This window comes from Melopsittacus undulatus, chromosome Z (genome assembly GCF_012275295.1).
Source record: "Melopsittacus undulatus isolate bMelUnd1 chromosome Z, bMelUnd1.mat.Z, whole genome shotgun sequence".
Taxonomy (NCBI): Eukaryota; Metazoa; Chordata; class Aves; order Psittaciformes; family Psittaculidae; genus Melopsittacus; species Melopsittacus undulatus.
In genome coordinates, this window is record NC_047557.1 from 16,714,954 (window position 1) to 16,737,089 (window position 22,136).

Consider the following 22,136-nt stretch of genomic DNA (forward strand, 5'->3'; position numbering starts at 1 on the left):
ACTTTTTCATGCAAATAGCTATCATAGAATCATAGAATAGTTAGGTTTGGAAAGGACCTTAAGATCATCTAGTTCCAACCTCCCTGCCATGGGCAGGGAAACCTCACACTAAACCATGTCACCCAAGGCTTCATCCAACCTGGCCTCGAAGACTGCCAGGGGTGGAGCATTCACAACCTCCCTGGGCAACCCATTCCAGTACCTCACCACCCTAACAGTAAAGAATTTCTTCCTTGTATCAAGTCTAAACCTCTGCTGTTTAAGTTTCAACCCATTACCCCTTGTCCTATCACTACAGTCCCTAATGAATAGTCCCTCACCAGCATCCCTGTAGGCCCCCTTCAGATACTGGAAGGCTGCTAGGAGGGCTCCACTCAGCCTTCTCTTCTCCAGGCTGAACAGCCCCAACTTTCTCAGCCTGTCTTCATATGGGAGGTGCTCCAGTCCCCTGATCATCCTTGTGGCCCTCCTCTGGACTTGTTCTAACAGTTCCATGTCCTTTCTATGTTGAGGACACCAGAACTGCACACAATACTCCAGGTGAGGTCTGACAAGAGCAGAGTAGAGGGGCAGGATCACCTCCTTTGACCTGCTAGTCACACTTCTTTTGATGCTGCCCAGAATACGATTGGCTTTCTGGGCTGTAAGCTCACACTGAAGCTGGCTCATGGTGACTTTCTCATGGACCAACATCCCCAAGTCCTTCTCTGCAGGGCTGAACTGAATTTCCTTTTTGCCAAACCTGTAGCTGTGCCTGGGATTGCTCTGACCCAGGCGTAGGACCTTGCACTTGTCATGGTTAAACTTCACGAGGTTGGCATCAGCCCACCTCACAAGTGTGTCAAGGTCCCTCTCAATGGCATTCCTTCCCTCCAGCATATCAACGGAACCACACAGCTTGGTGTCATTGGCGAACTTGCTGAGGGTGCACTCAATCCCACTGTCCATGTCAGCGACGAATATGTTACACGAGGTCAGTCCCAACACTGATCCCTGAGGGACACCACTTGTTACTATAGTATGATGCTTGGTTCAGCTCAGTTCAATAAGCCTTGGGGAGAGAAGGAGAAGGCTTCTAACAATTGGAAAAGATACACCTACTTTGTTCTGATGTATGTGGATTAGGAAATGAGACAAAGTTTGTGTTCTGTGACAAATATTCAGCTTCTGTGTTTTAAAGCATGAGTCAACAGCATGGAGATAACCTGTTCCAGCCATCTGGAAAATGGGCACTGCTAACAAAGACAAGCTATTGTAGCCAATATCATGGTAGAGAACTTTAATTTACCACTTGGTTTTCTCCAGATGCAATTTTAGACCTGGAGCAGTAATTCCTTTTGATCACAGTGCATGACATATCTGTTCCTAGCTATACTTCTACCTGTGTCCTTTGAAGATTAAGCTGAATGCTCCAGGTATCAAACTTGATACCATTTGCTCTTTATTTTTGGTTAAGCATGCTTTCCAACATCTCTCTGCTTCTCTGTGAAAATTCTTGTATTTCTGCTAAGGATCATTTTCCCAGTTACATTTAACCTACTCTGACATACAGCCCTGTCAAGCAGCCAAAGTATTGTCTCCAAAAGTGTTCTGTGTATTAAATGTTTCCAGAACTGTTAAGATTGTCACTTGTGAGGTGAGTAGCTCGAGAGAGGATGCCTTCACCACCGGAGTGGGGGGAGATCAGCGCCCAGGAGCCTCAACTCAGAGCAGTGAGAGCCACTGAGGGAGCCTCAAGTCCTCGAGAGGCCTTGCCCAGGAGCCGGCAGCTCAGCTGACTGGAGCAGGGACTCACAGGGAGCGGGGCCAGGAGCGGCACCAGCCCTGACTGGGTACAAACCTGCCCCAGGGAGCGCGAACGATTGGAAGCGTGTTGAACAGAGTGGGTTGAAGCAGTTTTCATGGCAGTTTGAGCGGGATGGTGAGCACTCATCGTATGACCAGGGCCCGGTCTGGGAGCTCTGCCCTGGCTGCCCTGATGGTGGTCAGCGTAGGCACCCAGACAGAGTAAAAGGGAGGTAAAAGGGGAGGCTGCAGTGCAGAGCTCAGAGTGCAGAGAGTGCCTGCACTGGTCTGGTGAGGGGAGGGTACACAATGGGCAGGGCTGCACTCGCTGCTCCGTGATGGAGGTCCTCCTGCAGCAGGTGGCTGAGCTATAGGATGCTGTCAGTAAGCTGCAAGATGTCAGGGAAGCTGAGAGGAAGCAGGACTGTTTGCTCCAGGACAAAACTGTGCGGAGGCCTCAAGCTTCCCCTCTAACTCATGGAGGAAAGAAGGAGGCTGTTATCCCGGGAAGCTGGGAATTAGTAACAAAAAAAAAAAAAAACAACAAAAGGAGGAAGAGAGCAATTAAAAGCAAGGGGCTTCCTCCTAAATCTGCTGTACCCACCCAGAACCGCTTTGCTGTCCTGCAGGGGGCTAATGAGGAAATGCACTTGCACCAGAAACAGCTGGCTGGTGCACTGGTACAGAAGATCTCTACTGGTGCCGCCAGGAAAAAGCGACGGGTTGTAGTAGTAGGGGACTCTGCCTTGAAAGGGACAGAAGCGCTCATCTGTCGGCCTGACGCGGTCGCAAGGGAGGTGCGTTGCCTCCCTGGGGCACGGATCAGGGATGTTGCGGAGAGGCTGCCTGCTCTAGTAAGTCCCACAGACTATTACCCGCTTCTAGTGATACATGTGGGTGCTAGAGATATGGATAGTAGTAGCCTGAGGAGTATAAAGAAGGACTACAGAGCTCTGGGAGAGGTGGTCAGGGGCTTGCTTGTTGGGACCTGTCTTGTATAATATCTTTGTCACTGACATGGAGAGTAGGATTGAGTGTGCCCTCAGCAAGTTTGCTGATGACACCAAGCTGAGTGGTTCTGTTGATACGCTAGAGGGAAGAAATGCCATTGAGAGGGACCTTGACACACTTGTGAGGTGGGCTGATGCCAACCTCATGAAGTTTAACCATGACAAGTGTAAGGTCCTACGCCTGGGTCGGAGCAATCTCAGGCACAGCTACAGGTTTGGCAAAGAAGAGATTCAGAGCAGCCCTGTGGAGAAGAACTTGGGGGTGTTGATCAATGAGAAAATGAATGTGAGCCAGCTTCAGTGTGCACTCACAGCCCAGAAAGCCAATCGTATTCTGGGCAGCATCAAAAGAAGTGTGACTAGCAGGTCAAAGGAGGTGATCCTGCCCCTCTACTCTGCTCTTGTCAGACCTCACCTGGAGTATTGTGTGCAGCTCTGGTGTCCTCAACATAGAAAGGACATGGAACTGTTAGAACAAGTCCAGAGGAGGGCCACGAGGATGATCAGGGGACTGGAGCACCTCCCATATGAAGACAGGCTGAGAAAGTTGGGGCTGTTCAGCCTGGAGAAGAGAAGGCTGAGTGGAGCCCTCCTAGCAGCCTTCCAGTATCTGAAGGGGGCCTACAGGGATGCTGGTGAGGGACTATTCATTAGGGACTGTAGTGATAGGACAAGGGGTAATGGGTTGAAACTTAAACAGCAGAGGTTTAGACTTGATACAAGGAAGAAATTCTTTACTGTTAGGGTGGTGAGGTACTGGAATGGGTTGCCCAGGGAGGTTGTGAATGCTCCACCCCTGGCAGTCTTCGAGGCCAGGTTGGATGAAGCCTTGGGTGGCATGGTTTAGTGTGAGGTTTCCCTGACCATGGCAGGGAGGTTGGAACTAGATGATCTTGAGGTCCTTTCCAAACCTAACTATTCTAGGATCCTATGATTCTAAGATCATAGAGTAATACAGTGGTTTTGGGTGGAAGGGACCTTAAAAATCATCTGGTTTCAACCCGTCTGTCATGGGCAGGGACACCTTCCACTAGACGAGGTTGCTCAAAGCCCCTTCCAACCTGGCCTTGAGCAGTGCCAGGGATGCGGTAGCCACAGCTTCTCTGTACCCATGCCTCACCAAATTCAAAGGGAAGTATTTCTTCCTAATCTCTAATCTAAATCTACCCTTTGTCTGTTTAAAGCACTTCCCCTTGTTCAATCTCTACGTGCCTTGTAAAGTCTCTACATTTCTTGTAGGTCTCTTTAGGTATTGGAAGACTGCTGTAAGATCTCCCCTGGGCCTTCTCTTCTCCAGGCTGAACAAGCCCAACTCTCTCAGCTTGTCTTCATATGAGAGATGCTTCAGACTTGTCATGGTTTAAACAGTCAGCCACACAGTCTCTCTCTCACATCTGTTGTCCCCCCCACACACACTTCTTTCCCTCCCCCCTTCTCCCAGAGGGATGGGGAGGAGAATCAAAAGAAGGCAGCTCCTATGGATAGTATAAGAGCAGTCCAGTAACTAAGGTATAATACAAATCACTGCTGCTACCACCAAGAATAATAATGATAAGGGAAATAAGGGAAAAGAATACGACACCTCACTACCTGCCGACCGATAACTCTACCCACCCCGCCCGACCGAGCACCTATCGATACCTAATCCAACCTTGCAGTCCTCCAGCCCTTCCGAGTAAATCTCAGTTACATCCTGGGCATGACGTGCTGTGGTATGGAATACTTCTTTGGTCAGTTTGATTCAGGTGCCCTGTCTCTACTTCCTCCCGGCTTCCTCTCCTCAATGGCAGAGCATGAGGCTCACAAAGTCCTTGGTCAGACTAAACATTTGAGCAGTAGCTAAAAACATTGGTGTTATCAGCACTGTTCCCAGGCCAAAAGTCAAAAACACCGCGCTGCACCAGCTACTAAGAAGGAGAAAAAATTACTGCTACCGCTGAACCCATATTATAACGGTTATTCCATGCCGTTCACGTCGTGCTCAGACCCCACATTTTCAATATACCATCACTCTTATCTCAGTGCATTCTTATCTTAGTGCATGGACCAGTCCCTATAAAGCTGCTGAGTCCATCTGGTCCATGATGTCAGGCTCCATTTCTTTTAACAGTCTTTCAGAGCAGGAGAGGCTGTGTGCATTGTTCACACTTGTGCATAACCTGGGCAATAGTGTCCATTGTTAAGTCCACCCCTGGATCATGAGTCCATCTGTATGTTGCATCTCTGCCCTTTTGGCCTGAAGCATCATGGGTCCACCAGGTTCAAAATAATTCATCCTCCCCTTCAGCAGTTTCTGCAGCCTGTTGTTGGCTACTCCATACAGCTGCCTTCCATTTCCGATGCTTCCAGAGCACTGGAGGGGCCCAGTGGACTGGATACTTGCCCATGCTGTCCCACACGCCCTGCCACTCATGACTGTCCAGCCTTGGGGAAAATCTGGTCCTCCTATATCATCCTCTAACCCTAGACAAGACCCAAACCCAACTCTGCTTAACTCTTGAGATCAGACAAAATTGTCATTGGTAAAACACACTCTGCATGTGTGCCAACATGTTGATCCCCATCGCAATCAGCAGGCAGGTCCCAATGGTACCCAAAGGCCATTCAAAACCTTCAGAACTCTCAAAAGATGCTGCTCTACTTGTCACTGGGGCTGGTGTAGCTGCCCTGCTTGCCAGCTCTCCCACCATCATCTTCTCTTTTTCTGAGTCCAGATCTTCCTCCTCTGCCTTGCTGGGAAATTCTGTGTGGTCTCCTGCATCCTCCTGCGGCTCGGGCTCGTGCAGCTTGGTGGGCGGCTGCCAGGGAATGCTCTCAGCTGCCACTGGGCTGGGCTCGGCCATGGAGCTCAGCTCCTCCGTGGGGCTCAGCTCCTCCCGCTGTTCAGCAGCCACCTCCTTCCACTCCTCGACAGCTCTGACCTCCTCCACCGGCAGCTGCTCACTCACAGCCTCCAGCCCTGCTCCTGCTGCTGCTTGGTTCCCAGGGCTGCTTTCCCAGGCCGCTTCAGCCACTGCTGGCTCCCAGGGCCACTCCCCCTCAGCTCCCCGCTGCACCAGCTACTAAGAAGGAGAAAAAATGACTGCTATTGCTGAACCCAGGACAAGCCCTCTGATCATCTTTGTGGCTGTCCTTTGGACTTGCTCCAATAGGTCCACATCCTTCTTACATTGGGGGCCCCAGAGCTAAACACAGAACCACAGGTGGGATCTCGCAGGAGCAGAGGGGCAGAATCACCTCCCTTGAGCTCCTAGTCGTGCTGCTTTTGATGCAGCCCAGCATATGGTTGGCTTTGTACCAACCATTTGCACAGTACCAGGTCATGTCAAGGTTTCCTTCAATCTACACCACAGAGTCCTTGTCCACAGAGCTTCTCTTAATCCATTCTTCACCAAGACTGTATTCATGCTTGGGATTATCCTGACCCAGGTGTAGGACCTTGCACTTAGCCTTGCTGAACTTCATGAGGTTAGCACTGGCCACCTCACAAGCGTGTCAAGGTCCCTCTGGATGGCATCCCTTCCCTTCAGCATGTCAACTGCACCACACAGCTTGGTGTCATTGGAAAATTTGCTAAGGGTGCACTCAACCCCACTGTCCCTGTCACCAATAAAGACATTAAACAGCGCCAGTCCCAACACTGGGATCACAGCTCGTCACCGAGCTTCACTTGGACTTTGAGCTATTGACCACAACTCTTTGAGTACAACCATCCAGCCAATTCCTTATCTACTGAGTGTTCCGTCTGTCAAATCCACATCTCTCCAGTTTAGAGAAAAGGATGTTGTGAAGGAGAGTGAAAAATGCTTTGCACAAGTCCACATAGATATATTGCTCTTCACTTGTCTGCCAACATACCCCTGGTATAGAAGGCCACCAGATTTGTCAGGCATAATTTGCCCTCAGTCAATGTACGTTAGCATAATTTCCAGGAGGATCTACTCCATGATCTTGCTGAACACCAAGGTGAGACTGATTGACCTGCAGTTCCCCAGGTCTTCCTTTTATCAATATTTTAAAATGGGGCTTATTTCCTCTTTTCTAATTGATGGGAACTTCACTGGATTGCCACAGGTTCTCTTGAGTTGTTTAATTTGTGGGCAGAATGGCTTTTTAAAGTGTGTACGTTTTCTTCATTCCTTTTCTCTCATCTGCTCCGAGGGACTGATCCTTCTGTTGCAGTTTGTTGACAGTTGTATAAATTCATTACACAGGTTCCTGATTATGATTACTTTTTCTCTCCTAATCCCCAAAATTACTTCACCTGTTCTTTTTTGAAGCAAGACATTTTTTAGTACCTAGCATGGCTGTACTAATTGATCTGTTCTACAGTATGTTAGCAGCATTACTGGGTACAATGAAGGCATTCCTGTACTGTTTCGCTACATTAGCTGTATTTGGGGCAAGCTGAGACGTTTTCAGGATAGGTTGGAGTATTCCTCTTCCTTCCCCTACTGCTATAATCCCAAAGGTTTTAAGTAGTGTTTCTTCCATTTTAAGACGTGGTATCTTGATTCCTAGACAGGAGAGTTGTGGATCACTGCCACCTTGTATGATGTGCTTTAGAAAATGCTATATGTTAAAGACTGATTTAATGCTGATTTATCTAAATGCCTGGTTCAAGTGTCACAGTAGTCCATGGAACAATTCAGGGGTTCGAACTAAGTTTCACTTTTTAAGTAAATTCTTTGGCTTTCATAAATTGAAATGTTGAAATACCAAACATGAATCAAATAGTATTCTCATACTAAGTAAAAGCTCAAGTTCTGAATTTTTCCTCTCTATCTACCATAGTCACATATTTCTACCAAACAGATGGACATTTATCAACAGAAGAAATATAAAGGAGATCAACTTAGTTCTGAATCAGGTCATTATGACCATTAGAATCAGCTAGATTTCCTGCGGTGTTAAAATGTGTTTGGGTTGGAAGGGACCTTGAAAAGCATCCAGTTCCAACCCTCACCATGGGCAGGGGCACCTTTCACTAGATGAGATTGCTCAAAGTACCATCCTACCTGGTCCTGAACACTGCCAGGGATGGGGCAGCCACAGCTTCTCTGGGCAACCTGTGCCAGGGCCTCAGCACCCTCACAGTACTGAACTTCTTCCTAAACGGAAAGGAGGATTTGAAATTGCATGAAACTGACAAAACTTAGTTCACATGGAAGCATCCAGCTGTCCGTTGCCATACTCTAGTCAGGACCCTTTTCCTACATGTGTCCAAAGAAAATTATTTGTAGGGTATGGTCTCATAATATGCTGAAATTACCTACATCCTGAAATTGCAACACCATTTGTTGTAGTTGGGTACTGTTCCCATTTGATTTTTACTGCATGAAATTAAATAGAATCCAAATAAAAAGGTATAGAGGACCTAGACAACAACTAGAAAACTCCCTGCAATGAAAGGGACTTTCATGTTGAAAAAAGGTGACTTTGCTCTCCTTGGGTTTTTGAGGTACCAATGCCTCATTCCCCTGTTTCTGGTAAATGTTAAAATCTGCTAGCCATTTAAGTGCAAATAGATTGGGGTTTTGTGAAAAACAGCCACACTTTTTCCTTGCATCATTCACAACATTCACTTTTCTCCCTTAAATTGATGGTCATGCACTTGCTTAGGTTTGTAACTGGGAACAAACAATCTTGCCAAGAACAGATGGTGGTGAATGGAAGTATAGAATATGTTTAACTGATTGTTTGTTCATTAGTTACAATTTGGAAGATCAAGTTATTTTCACTGAAATATATCCTTTGGGAATCTATTTTTTCATTTGCATATTTTTCACCAAATCCTCCTGGGTCTCCAGGAAAAACAAGATGAAGTACACTGGGAAAGACAACTCCTTTCAAGCTTATATGACAGGCATTTTCAGATGGCTCATGATAACACTTACCTTCTGTTTCTCCACAGTATACAAATACTGAATTGTTTTTTCTGTATCAAAAAGAAAATTAGAGATATCGATATTGATCATGATTGATGATGTTAGTGAAATCCCCAGGACTTACTTCAAAGTCAAAATACAGAAGTGTCATACAGCCATTTTGCACAAATGGTATTTCAGCCTCTGAAGTAATGAAGTTAAGCTTTATTTACAGTGTATCATGAATTTTTATTCAGTGTATCATGAATAAAAGATGCATTCTGTATCACTGCTTTGTAACTAAAAAAAAAAAAAGAAAAACATCAATACTGTATAGTTGCCAAAAATAGCTGATTCTCCCATCTGCTACAGATAGGCTGGAGTAGAGCCCTGTGAATCCTGCCAGCTCAGCTTTGATTTGAATAACAGCTCTTATAGTAACTGAGCAACTCCCAAAGCAGCAAATCACTAAGCAGATAGAAAAATGTAATGCAAGGTGGTAATTCCTCCAACTAGAGCCAAATGCTACAAATACCCAAGTTTTCCTTTCCTATTTCAGCTGAATCAAAAGATTCTGAGGATTGTCATTTTCACCTCCTTCCTCTTCTTTTTTTTTTTTTTTTTCTTGCCTCATTTTGTCAATCTGTTGTGTTTCCTAGTGTTGTAAAATAGCAAAGTCAGAAAGGGGAGATTCATCTGCACACAGGCTGTGAGATTAATGCTTCTTTTTTAATTTTTCTAATTATATGTTACAATGCTTTGATTTTATTTTTGGCATAAAGTGTCTCTTACTGTCACAAATAGTTCTTTAGGTTGAGAAATTTCTGGAGCAAATCATGCTGCTAATGAATGCCACCACTCTGGCGATGGTTTGCTTTGGTTATGGACCATCTTCATGAAGAACCTTTAATATTTAGAAGGGTCTTCTAAGGAGCATTTTATACCATATTATGTGGGGAAACAGGGTTGTGAGTCACTAATATGCTGTCACGAATTATGACAATATGTATTACCATGTTTTGTAGTATATGTTAGTACACAAAACACAGTGACAGAACTAATCACAGTGTTTGTGCTTCTATGGGCACCCTTTGGGATTTGCACAGGTGGTAAACAGTGAGGTTGTGCAGACTGACATTTATTTTGCCTGATGCTTGCTCTACTGTTATTTGCTTTTCTGTGTTCTTGCACAGCACATGATAAATAAGATTTCTGGGATGAAGGTGTACAGTACCTTTAAATTCTTTGTATCTCTTTATGCATAGAGAGGAAAGAAAATTGCACTGGAGAGCAAGCTTTGATCTTGCCAGCTCTGATGACTTCCTGTAATGCAGTAAAATAGTCAACTGTTCCTTCAGGTAATTTATGATAGAATCATAGTATCATTTATCACTGGAAAAGACCTTTAAGGTCATTGAGTCCAACCATTAACCTAACACTGACAAGTCTATTATGTCCCTAAGGCCACATCTACACGTCTTTTCAATACCTCCAGGGATGGTGATTCAACCACTTAGATACAGAATTGCAGAGTATGTGATTCAGCATGAAACAGCAAATGAAGATGAGTTTTTAATAGGGATGTCTATGTTAATTTTCTGGAATTAGTCTTTTTCAGCAAAGTTCCCATTCATGCTACACCATTGCTTCATAATTTCTGTGAGGTACTCACTTCCCCTCTATATAAATGAATAGCAAGAGAAAAGTATATAATTTACAAAATTATCTAATAAATGTAGAGTGCCTTAATTACATTACATGTTGTAAAAACATATTCTATAAATACAGTATTTATATTTGGAACAATTATTATGTATATCTGGAAATAAAAGTGATTGCTAATAGATCAGCTACACACTTGGTATATTTAAGTGCTTTCTTCTTAGCCTGTGACTTCTAACAGTATACACTTGTTAGAACTGCTTGGGGCTTTTGTTAGCAATTGCTTGGGGGAAATTTCCAATTGATCATCATATCTTCATTTGTATATATTTGCAAAGCCATGTATTTGGAATGGTTCTCTTATTCTGAAAAAGCTCTAGCTCATAAAAACAAAGTAAAATCTTGGTAGGCTTACAGTTACAGTTCTGTAGGAAAAACAAAATAGATGCAGAAACTGCCTGAATCTTATTACCAGCAATCTGATATAGCATTATGTGACTTCTGCTCAAAAACTTAAGAATTATGAAAAAGAAAAAAAAAGGTATATTCAGGTTGATAGATTCTATATAATAATTGCTATCATACTTTTATCAGTAATTGCATGATGTAAAATCTCCAGTTTTCTTCAATATTGTCTGAATGTTCACTTCTGTTATAAAAAATTCCCTACTGTCAAGCCCTTCACCTGGATAGTGGTATAAAGCAATCTCCAGTGCAATGAACAGTGTCTGGTCTGTACAATTTTGCTGAACTTGTTCCTCAGAAATGTTGCATGTAGATTTATGATGGTTTCCATGTTGTTATCACCAGAATGCCAACAGATGAGAACAGCTTGAAAGAACAAAGTAGAGTTTGGGCATCTCATTCAAATTGTCATACAGAGCCATGTCTAAAAAAAGAATCTTATTTAAAAGAATGTGAAAGAAATACTAGTGAGGTGCAATAAGTCTTTACATTCCATCTTATTCCACAAAGCATGGCTTTTAGGCAGCATTTTTTTTGCGGGGGGGAGGAAAGATGGTAATGTCCAACTGGGTCTTGTACTGAAGTTTGAGATACAGATCTTAACTCCACTCTAAGAGACACATGACAAAAGCCCAGCCTGCTGGTCATCTTCTGAATGACAAATTCATCTTGATCTTATTACTCTTTAATAGCTAAAAATTCTAGGTTACAATTATAGCCAAATGGTAGTTTGAGCTGCTCACTAATGACAGAGTGACTTTGTAGTGAACTCATGGTGGATTCTCACTGATCTTTAACTGAATGACAAGGGGGTTTACTTAAGTTTACCTCATCATATGCACTGGGACATTTTGCCTCATGTCTAAGTAATATTTAGGACACAAAAGGCCTCAGAAGGTGTGCTGATTGATCTTGATTAGCATGTGCCCTTTTGCTATGGTGTGCTGAAATGCATAATAATAAACGGTTCAAGTACATTGCTTCATCCAGTAACATGCACTCATCGTAGCTGAAGTGAATATTCTCTTAGAAGTCTTCTGTTGTGACAAAAAGCTGCCTTCATCTGAGCAGTTCTGCTCAGATAGCACAGGAGAAAGAACCTGGCTCATTAAAATGTATTTTGTCATCTGTATGTAAATGATGTATTTTCAGGACCTGAAAATACACAGAATTATTCAGAGCTGTCAGTAGGGGGAATGACTGGATGATTTAATTGGTCTTTTCCATTCTTCAGATTTCACAAATAAAGATGAAAATATAAATTAAGGAGTATGTAGAAATGTGTTTTTGCGCTCTCATCTTTTGGTAGTTTGATACTTCTCAGTCAAAGGCATAGAAATTTCATAATTATGGCAACTAAAGAGCAGATGTTTCAGTTAAAACCTTATGGGCAGCATAAATGAAAAACAAAAAAAAAGACTAAATCTGTCTTTGCTGTCCTTTCCCACCTCTGCCTTTCTTTCCTTCAGACCTTTACTCTATATTCACTCTCATTTTCATATACAATTTTAAAGTAAAATAAGGGTTTTTCATATGAAACCCAGTGCAACAAATTATTTAAAAAAACCCCAACAACCTCACCTCAAAAAAAACCTCAGCAAGCAAAACCTGTAAGATAAAAGCTCAGGAAAGGATTTAATCACTATATAGTTTTTAGATGTAAGACCTAAGTTTTTGCAAGCAATTTCCTTACTCTTAAGGGGATTGCTGACAAGTTTGAGAACAGATACCTGAGTACTTCACTGTCTTAGTAAATTGTCATTAACTAACTACCTTTCAGAATTTTTGGAGTGTATTCTGTAATTTATTCCAATGAGTAAAGCAAGCAGCTACAGATTTGTCTTGAAAACAGTCAATTTTTTTGTGTGTGGAGAGTACCCTCTTCATGCAATTCATATGCTGGAAACTACTGCAGAGGAAAGGAGTCTGAAAGAACCTGTCATTCAGTTTAACAAAAATTATTAAAAGGATATGATTTCCTTATTTTTCTTGATGTTTAGTACTGTATACACTTATGTTGGGTCTTTTTTTTTTGTTTAATTGCATGTGTCTTTGTATGGATTGCAAGTCAGGATTGATTGTCTTTTTATAACCATTATTCCTCATAGGAAAAAAAACCCAAAGCATTTTCCTGTTCATTTTGTGAGTTTTACTATTACTTCTGGGTATTGTAAAACAGGCTTCATGAATCTTGTTTTCTGTTCTCTTGATACTTACTTACAGTAGAGATGGAATAATACATTCCATATTTGAAACTGGATGCATGTCCCTTACATCTATCTTTGTCTTATTCATCTGCTTTTGAACATGCCATATCTTATCCTTTGGCACTTGTGTTATTAGTATGTGGAAGTGTTCTTTTCCTGACAGCACTGCAGAGAATGCAGTCAGCACGTTCACCGCAGAATTTCCTTCCACTGTCATATTCCCAGCAGTATTATCTTTCTCTGCATCATGCTGAGAGTTGCACATTCTTCAAAAAGGAAGCCACAGCACACTGTGTGTGACACTGTCATTTCTATCCAAAGAGGCATAACTGCTGCAAATATGACTGATGTTTTATGTTCAGAGGTTGCATAAGGCATCATGTAGAAAGAATTGTATTGTCTTGGCATATACCTCAGCATTTTTCTGTGTTAAATATTTCCTTTTGTCTTTTCCATTAGAATTCTTTCACTGTTAAGCTCAATTGTAATTCTGCTTTTAAGTTTACCAATACTTTCATGTGTGGCTAAATTCTCCTGTTATGTTGACTAAAATCAAACAGTCCATCCCATTTGTAGGTGTTCTTGGACAACCCCGTCCACATTTAATATCAGAAAGTTGTGATGGATATCTTAAAACTGTGCTTGTTTATATGTGGATTAATTATAGATTTCTACATAAAAACATCATCAAAACTTAAAGTAAAATTCTTGGGAGTTATATAATAATTACTGTGCCAGCCTCAAAGTTTTTGAACTAAAGCAGAGATAACTTCAAATACTGAGCCTCACCACCTAGATTTCGGAGCAGTAATTATTATCCCAATCTTTTGCTGCTGTCAAAAGAGGGGAAAATAGAACAGAAGACCTGTCTCCTGTTTCACTAAAATAGAAGTTGATGGTCTCAGAACTGTCTGGTTAGGATCTTTTATGTGCTGGTACTTTCAGTGGCAAGAACAGTTCTTACTCATTTTTGCTTCCTTTTGCATGTCATCTGCATCTCAGAAAAGCTACCTGGCATTTGGTGTCTGTATCAGTATTACACTTCATAGGCTATTGCAGAAATGTATTCTCTTATAAGTGTGATTTAATATGCATTCAGCTTTTTTCCCTAACATAAATATATGTTTCCTTCTACACTGCAACAAACTATTGATTCGTAGAACTCGCCAACACTTCAAGTTGACAAGCAGGTATTCTTTATTATGATGCCGGGAGACACAGGGGATAGCCCCTCAGAGCATGTCTCACTTGAGCACCAAACAAGCATGATTATATAGTCATCAAACATGCATATTCATTACATTACATGCATATTCATAAAGCTACTTATACATGACATCATTCTAGAAAACTCCTCCCGCATGCCAACAGAAACGTGGTAGTGACCTTTCGGACCCATGGTGGTAATTTCTTCCTCATCTTCTTCTTTGTCACTTCGTCCTTTGGCTGAACTTTAGGTTTGTGAAGTCCCATTGTTATGCCAGCAAACACTGTTTCTGGCTGCTTATTGTAAAACATTTACCTAAGATGCTTCTTCACTGTCATCTACCACAAAGCTCTTACCCATTGCTATTGTTGCAGAGCCACCAAGCTCAACATTGATCAACCACAAAGCAGAACTGATTTTATTTGTTTACAAAAGATTATACTTCGTTTTGTATTTCTCTGTTTCACTATTCACTTACCATTTAGTGTGGGAGCACAAATTGTTTGTATAAAATTTGTCAAAAAAAAAAAAGGAAAATAATGCACCGGAATCAGCCTTCTTGTTAATCAGGAAAAATGTAGCACTCACTTCCAAGACATTACATCTGGTGAGATAATCTTAAACTACATCATTATCTATGCTGTCTTCTCATGATTTGTGATATACAGGACAAAATATTCCCTCTGGTATAACATAAATATGTCCACCTTTTAAAGTGGTGCTATTAAAAAATTCTGGTTCATAGAATAATACACAAACATTGTAATCTCAGCTTTTTCCTCTAAAAACAAGAGCAGCACAATCCTTCTGGCTGTGCAGAAAAGCTTTTATGTGCAAGTCAAGTGCCATTAATTTATATAGCCTGAATACTTCACTTGCAAAGGGGTGAGTATAATCCTCCTTCTCCATCTCCTCAGGCAACAGACTGGGACAGTGAGCATCAGATCTGTACTGCTCTGTGTGTCCCTTCAGCATCCCTTAGGAGAGACTTTTATGTACACAGCTGCTCACACCTCTAGCAGGCAAAGATGAATAAATACCACAATGCAGTGATGGAAATAGCCAGCTTTCATAAGTGTTTCTTTTAGAGAAGAGTTCTTGCTGCTTCTGAGAACAGAGGGACAAAGAGGACCTCTTCTCCTTAGGGGCCTGCAGAACTCTGTTGGCCTTAAAGAGTATATAGAAGTAGGGAGAGGTTTTCTGCCATAGGGTACTTTGAGCCTAGAGAGATTTATCCAGCACTAAGTTACCAGAGCTTTCTAGATTGCTGAGAAACAGCAAAGAGTAACCAGTACACAGTGACTTCAGAGAAAAGAGAGTTAGAGGAGCAGTAGATTACCTGGGATGTTACCTTCCAAGGTACTGACTTGTGATCTAATACCTAAGGAGGGCTTAGAAAAAATCTGGAGTGGGACTTTTTACAAGGGCATGCAGTGACAGGACAAGGAGGAATGGCTCTAAATTGAGAGATTTAGATTAGATATTAGGAAAAAATGCTTCATTGGGCAACTGGCTCTAGAACCAGTTGCCCAGAGAACTTGTGGCTGTCCCACCCCTGGCAGCGTCCAAGGCCAGCTTGGACATGGCTTTGAGCAACCTGGTCTAGTGGAAGGCATCCGTGCCCATGGCAGAGGGTTAGAACCTGATGAGCTTTAAGGTTCCTTTCATGCTTCTGTGATCTTCAGGATGCTTGGCATTCTCATCTCCTAAGCAGTGTCCATACAACATCAAGTTGTGAAACCTTGCTAAAAATATTAAGATTTTGCGTTGACTGGGATTCTACCAAGTTTGCCTAGAGTTTCCAGTTATATCAGTCTGGGACTGCCTTGTCCCCACTGACCTGGTACTGTAACTCACTTGAGCTAAATGGCTTTAAATGTGTTACAGCTGCATGATTATGAAGGCTTAAACTATTCTATTGCACACACAAAAAAGAAAAACGCAAACAGGTACAAGTAAGTACTTCTAAAAACATTAATTCAAGAACTGTGAGAGTATTGGTAGGCTTCCTATAAAGCGTGCAGACTGTGGAAGGATGGTTAAGTCTTTGTATCACTAAAAAAGTCTTGTCTTTTCAAGAACTTACAAATACTGTGCAGTACCTATGTATAGAATTTCAAAAGAATTTTATACAATCAGCACCTCATGGGATAACAGGTAAGGAATTTCATATGCAGATTTATGTGAGTTTCCTTTAGGAATTATATTCCTGATGAATACTGACATTCTGAGGTAGTACATCAAAACTCCTTTCCTGTAATTCTCAGATTCACTGAATGAGTTTCAATTGCCTGTCTTGCTGCAAAATGTATAAGGTAAAGTATACATGAAAGATGATATCATTCCCTAGCCTTCTTTTGAGTGTACCCTTTCAATCTTAAACAATACAGCCTTGCCTTGTCCAGGTTATTCCATAATGTGCTTTGTTATTCACTCATTTTGTACGATGGCAATTGGAGTAATCAATCTAATCAAATAACTCTAAATAAATCCAAATGTTCATTCTCCTTCCTATCTCATTTCTGTAGCTGGGGAGTGCAGCTCTGAGCCTTCCTGAAGTCAGAGCATTGTTTCTCAAATCATAAGAACAAAGCTTTCAGCAAATCAGATACAAGACAGCTACAGTAGGGATTCTCACACCTGAAGTATTGGTAGCGTTAATGTACTTTAGCTGTTTCTGAAGTGCACATGTCTCAGAAGAGGCCTGGCATCTGCAATTGCTCTGAATGTCTTGCAGCATCACTGCTAAAGGAATACGTGCCAGCATATGCGTGTTCTTCAGCCACTTGGAACAAAACCAATTCTTTATCCCAAGCGAAGGACTGAGGTCTAATATTTACTCTGACACGTAGTAGGCATGTTTTGGGTTATTTTATTAGGTTCTTTTTGATGTAAACCAGACTAGTCTCCCATAAACATCCGGATAATGTTGTCAGCATACAATATATGTAATTACCTACACTGCACAATGCTACATTTTAATCTTATGTTCTGTCAAGTAGTCAAGAAAAGTGATTCTTCTGGGTTATTTCATTCTGTTTCAAGGTACAGCTATATGGTTCAGAAGCAACATGCCAGACCCCATTGTCAAGAGCCTTTGAGGCAAATGTAGTAAGAGAAACATGGAGAATCAGATACAGCTGATGACCAGGAGCTTGAATTTTTTTTCATCAGCTCTTTGCAGCTGCGGTTATAATGACCTTTCAAGTTTAGGGAATATACTGGCAGTAGTATTCAGCAAAACCACACAAGATCCTGAAGTGGAATATTTGGAATATGAAGTACAAACACTTGCTACCCTTCATTACAATGTTCGGCTTTTTCCTCTCTGCGTAATAAGAAGAGACTTTATCTTAACAGAAATTAGGAAAAAAATGCAAAGACAATAATTTGTTGAATTTGCTTACATAATAATGGTAATTATACATTCAGATTGGACAATTGCACATGAATTAACTATAATGGCTGCTTGTGTACCACATAAACATGTAGCCCCTATCTTCATGCAATCATAGTAAATCCACATGCAAGTTAAATTCAGAATTACAACTGCCATTCCATCATGTGTGATGTGTTGGTCTCCCAAGTGGGTCTAGTCTGATCTGTAATGATAACCAGTAACTTTGTCCAGCCAATGGCAGCATATTAGCATATCATGATCACTTTAATTTGAATGTTTTTAGAACTGTGCTCATACTAATAAATGTAACAGCAACATCGTTACACTCATTCTTAACTTTATTTATTAACTACTTCAATTTGCATGAAAAAACCACCTATACTCTTTATCAGCTACTGGGATACATAAGAAAACGTCTTAGGTACTATGTAAACTTTTCGAGTTCTGCCTTTCAAATAAATCCATTGTTAATTCACTTTTCTTTAAAAAAAGTTGTTGGAGGTGAGCTGATTTCCCTGCTACACAAATACACTGAGTCCAGAACAAAATGAGCTTGTAGGATCCTACTGAGCTTGTAGAATCAAGCTGCATGTACATAACTTTCTTCAGGGTAGGTTTGGACAGCACTGCTACCTCTCAGATCACAAAATGCCATTGTTTTCTATTACAAAATGGATATAGAAGAACTTGCAATTCCTTCAAGACTACACAAATTCTGCCTGTGTTAGAGAGAGCAGGTAGCAAAACCATTTGCACACTTAAGGCAGTAAGGATTCCCCAAGCATGTACTCATGCAATGTGGACAGACCTCAAGGTCATGGAGCATTTAGGCATGTGATGTGGATTTTGTCTTTCTTCTTATAAGGAAATATAGAGCCTAAACAAGGTACTCTATTGGTTTTAGGGGGAGGAAGGACTGATGCTGATGAGAAAGAAGTTTTACTTTGCCTAGCCTAAATAATGATCTTTGGTCTTGGACAAAATAAACCTTACTCTATTTTTAGCAATAAGCTTTTCAGGCTATTTCTATGAATGCTAAGAGATGGGGGGTTTTTGTCCCAGAAAACTTTATTCTCAGTGTTGTGCAAAGTGCAAAAACTGTGAAAGAAAATCTTATTTCCAAGCACTTACAACTATAAGGCTAGATACAAAAGGGAAAATAAAATTGTCTGATGGTCTGTGTGAGGTAGCGGCAAGTCCAAGGAAGGTCACTTGGTCTGAAGTTGTTAACTGTAACTACAGATGAAAAAGGAGTTTGAAACTTTTAAACTGTGCTGTCTCTAAATAGCTTCTTTGCATGACATTGCTGGAAAACTTCAGCAGTTCAAATGAGCTCAAATTGTCTTCTAAATGTTTATTATTTAATGGATATTCTTACAGTTAAGAGGGTTAGGGTTTTAAACTGTGAATCGTTGCATGTGAGCAAATATATTTGTTTACAATGGTGCTATAGAACCACAGAACAACTAAGGCTGAAAGAGACCTCCGGAGGTCAGCATCTCCTACTCCCATGCTCCAAGGGTCAGCTAGAGCTGGTCACTCAGGCTGCATCTCAGTTTGCTTTGTTCATTTTGTTTTGGTCTTTTTTAAGAAATAATTAAAGATTTTAAATAGTAGCACTTCTAATGAATCCAGAGCCTTGTAAAAAGGGTAAATGAATGATAAGATAATAAGCCTCTCATTAATGAACTCTGTATCTCTTGCATTTTATCATACTTGCTTATGTTCACTAGATGGCTTTAGGCAATTTCATTTTGAAGTCATGCTATAACAAATAGTGTACATTCTGTACTGTTGGTGTGAATAATAGAATCAATACTTTGGTAAATAGTTTTATCTCATAGCCTCTGCTTTGGAATCGTTGAATACACAGCCCAGTAGTTCAAGTGCCTCTTTGACGTTAACTTGAAACCAGTCTGAGGCTGTTAGGGCTCATATGTAAAGTAAATAAAAGTGATCCTGGCCATCTGATATTACCTGTTGTTTTTCTTGTATCTCCTGGCATAAACAAGGACACTTAGCCACATGATACCCTTCTGTTCTCTGTTTCTGAGGCTTCTCAGGTCACTGATATAGCTGTCTATAACAATGTGATGAAATATGGTTAGGATGGAGATTTCAAACGTCCTTTTTTTTGTACTCTTCCCATCTTAAATGTAAAACCATCTTATGGATCAATTCCTCTCTTTTTCAGGTTTTTATAGTTATTCTTTGTGCATGGTATTACTGGGTTTAAGGTGGGTAAATAGCAATTGCCAATATGAAAATGCAATGGCTATATTTATAGCTGCTTTAGGACATCTAAGCAGTAAGAAAAAAAAAAATGATGTTTAATCATCCAGATCTCTGGATTTGCCATAACTCTTAATATAGGTCTGAGACTATTTTTGATATTTTCCTACGTGAAAATTACTCTGAATTTTAAGCCTTGATAACAATATAAATTTTCACATAGATGATGAGTAAATCTACAAATTTCCACAAAAATAATTTTCCTGGGAAACCAGAATAAATAAATTCAAAGAGTAAATAGCCCAGCATACTAGTTATAACACTCCTGGGTGGTGAGTACCACCCAAATAAAAGCTCTGTCTACACACTGAAGTTATTCCAGCTGAATTTACATTAATACTGACATTACTTTCCTTAAATCAGCTGCTACATTCTTGTTTGGATTGATGAACTGAACTAATAATGTCAGTTACAGCAGATTATAATTAACTGACAAGATTAAAATGTTTTGTTGGATGTTTGGCAGTCTGGTGGATAAATCACAGTCTAGACTGTATTCAGAGTATGTGATTTTTGACAAAGAATTTCCATTATGTTGGTGGTAAATTTTTAATTCTTCAGATTCAAAACCAAAGGAAGAGTATCCAAAAATTCTCATTAAATGTACCGATTTCCACAGAAAAGTTTAATATGAAGCAATTTTTATAGTTAGGTTAACAAGGAAAGACCTATGGATCTAACTTAAAGGTGGTGAATAGTGAAGCTACAGATTTATTCATTTATTTATAGTTATATTTATTGTTTTCTTTAAATTACAGTATGGGCTTAAAGGAAATCTATTTGATACTATGTAGGATCTTGACGAATCATCAAATAGAATCTAGAATGAGATGTCAAAGGATGGACTTAAACATCAGAAAAGTTGATATAAATCTGGGAGTCATCATTGTCAAAAGGAAAACTGAAGCCCTGAGAATTATGCTAGCCATGAAGTATGTGTAAGAGTAGCCTGGATTCTGAGTGTCTGTATGCACTGAAATGAAGTTCATATTAAAAACACATGGTTGTGTAACTGCCAGACAACCCTTCAATAGTACAACTGTGAGAACCTAATTCTACAGCCAAAGAAGTGGTGATTTGATATTTTGTATCTTGCTGGCCTATTGGTTCTTTCCTTCTTCCTGTCTCCTTCTAAAGATTTCTCTGTTTTTAAAGCAGGCAGTTATAAGGAAAGATTGTAAATTTTGATTGTTCCTGAAGAAACATGGATGTCTCTGAACCTGCAAGTGTTGTTGAATGAGAGAAAAGGCCAGGTTCATCACCTGCCTGCCTGTGGCAAAGTAGAGAGTATATAAAGGTCTTTGAGTGTCCTCTTTCAACAAGAATCACATGTAGCAAAGGGGTAAACCTGGAGCCAACTCCAGGAACATAACTTCGCACAAGTTCTTTTCTGATGGTAGCTAGCAAACATCATCTTTTCTTTCTATGGCTCTTGACCTGCATTTAAGAACTGACTTCTTGCCCCAATTTTATATGCCTGTGGATCATCAGCGTAGCTTGGTGATTACCTTCCTACCTACTTCATTGTTTTATTGTAAGGCAGTGGAGCGAGGGAAAGGACACTGCTTCTAGTCAGTATTAGTAGAGTCTGGGCATGAAAACATTTTTAGTTATTCTTCTTCAAATAGCTTACTAGTTATAGAAAATATGTGAATAATAAAGTTTTGGAGGACTGAAGTCTACCTGTTTGTTGCCATTAATTTTGATGTCTGTCAGGTTTAAGAAGCTGCTAGAAGTACAATGCAATTTAGAGCAATCAGGTTGTGGAAAAGTGTCACTTGCTCATCTTCTTTTCCTTAGTAGGCTGCTTCAATCACTAAGTCAAAGCTAGGCCTTGATCTGCTTGACAGAATAATTTTGTTGTGAAATGTTTTCTGACATCTTGAAATATGTCATGAAAGTTTTGTAGGTATAAAGCCCAGATGTATTTAAAAAACAAACCAAAACCCAAACCCAAAAAAAACCAACTAGACAAAAAGCCAACATAATTCAAGAAGGCATATTTTCAGCCCACTAGAAATGCTGGAAATTATTTTGCTGCTAACATGATGTAATTAGCGGGACACTTCAATGTAGATGATGTTTTTAATGATTTTTGCTGCTTTCTTAGTAATTTTTTATTTTTTTTCCAGTTTCCAAGAATACTCAGAAGGTAATCTTAAAAATAATGATGAAATGTCTCTTCTTTATTCCATTCTCAGCTTTATAAATGTCAAGGAGAGACAAAATAATCATTAAAGA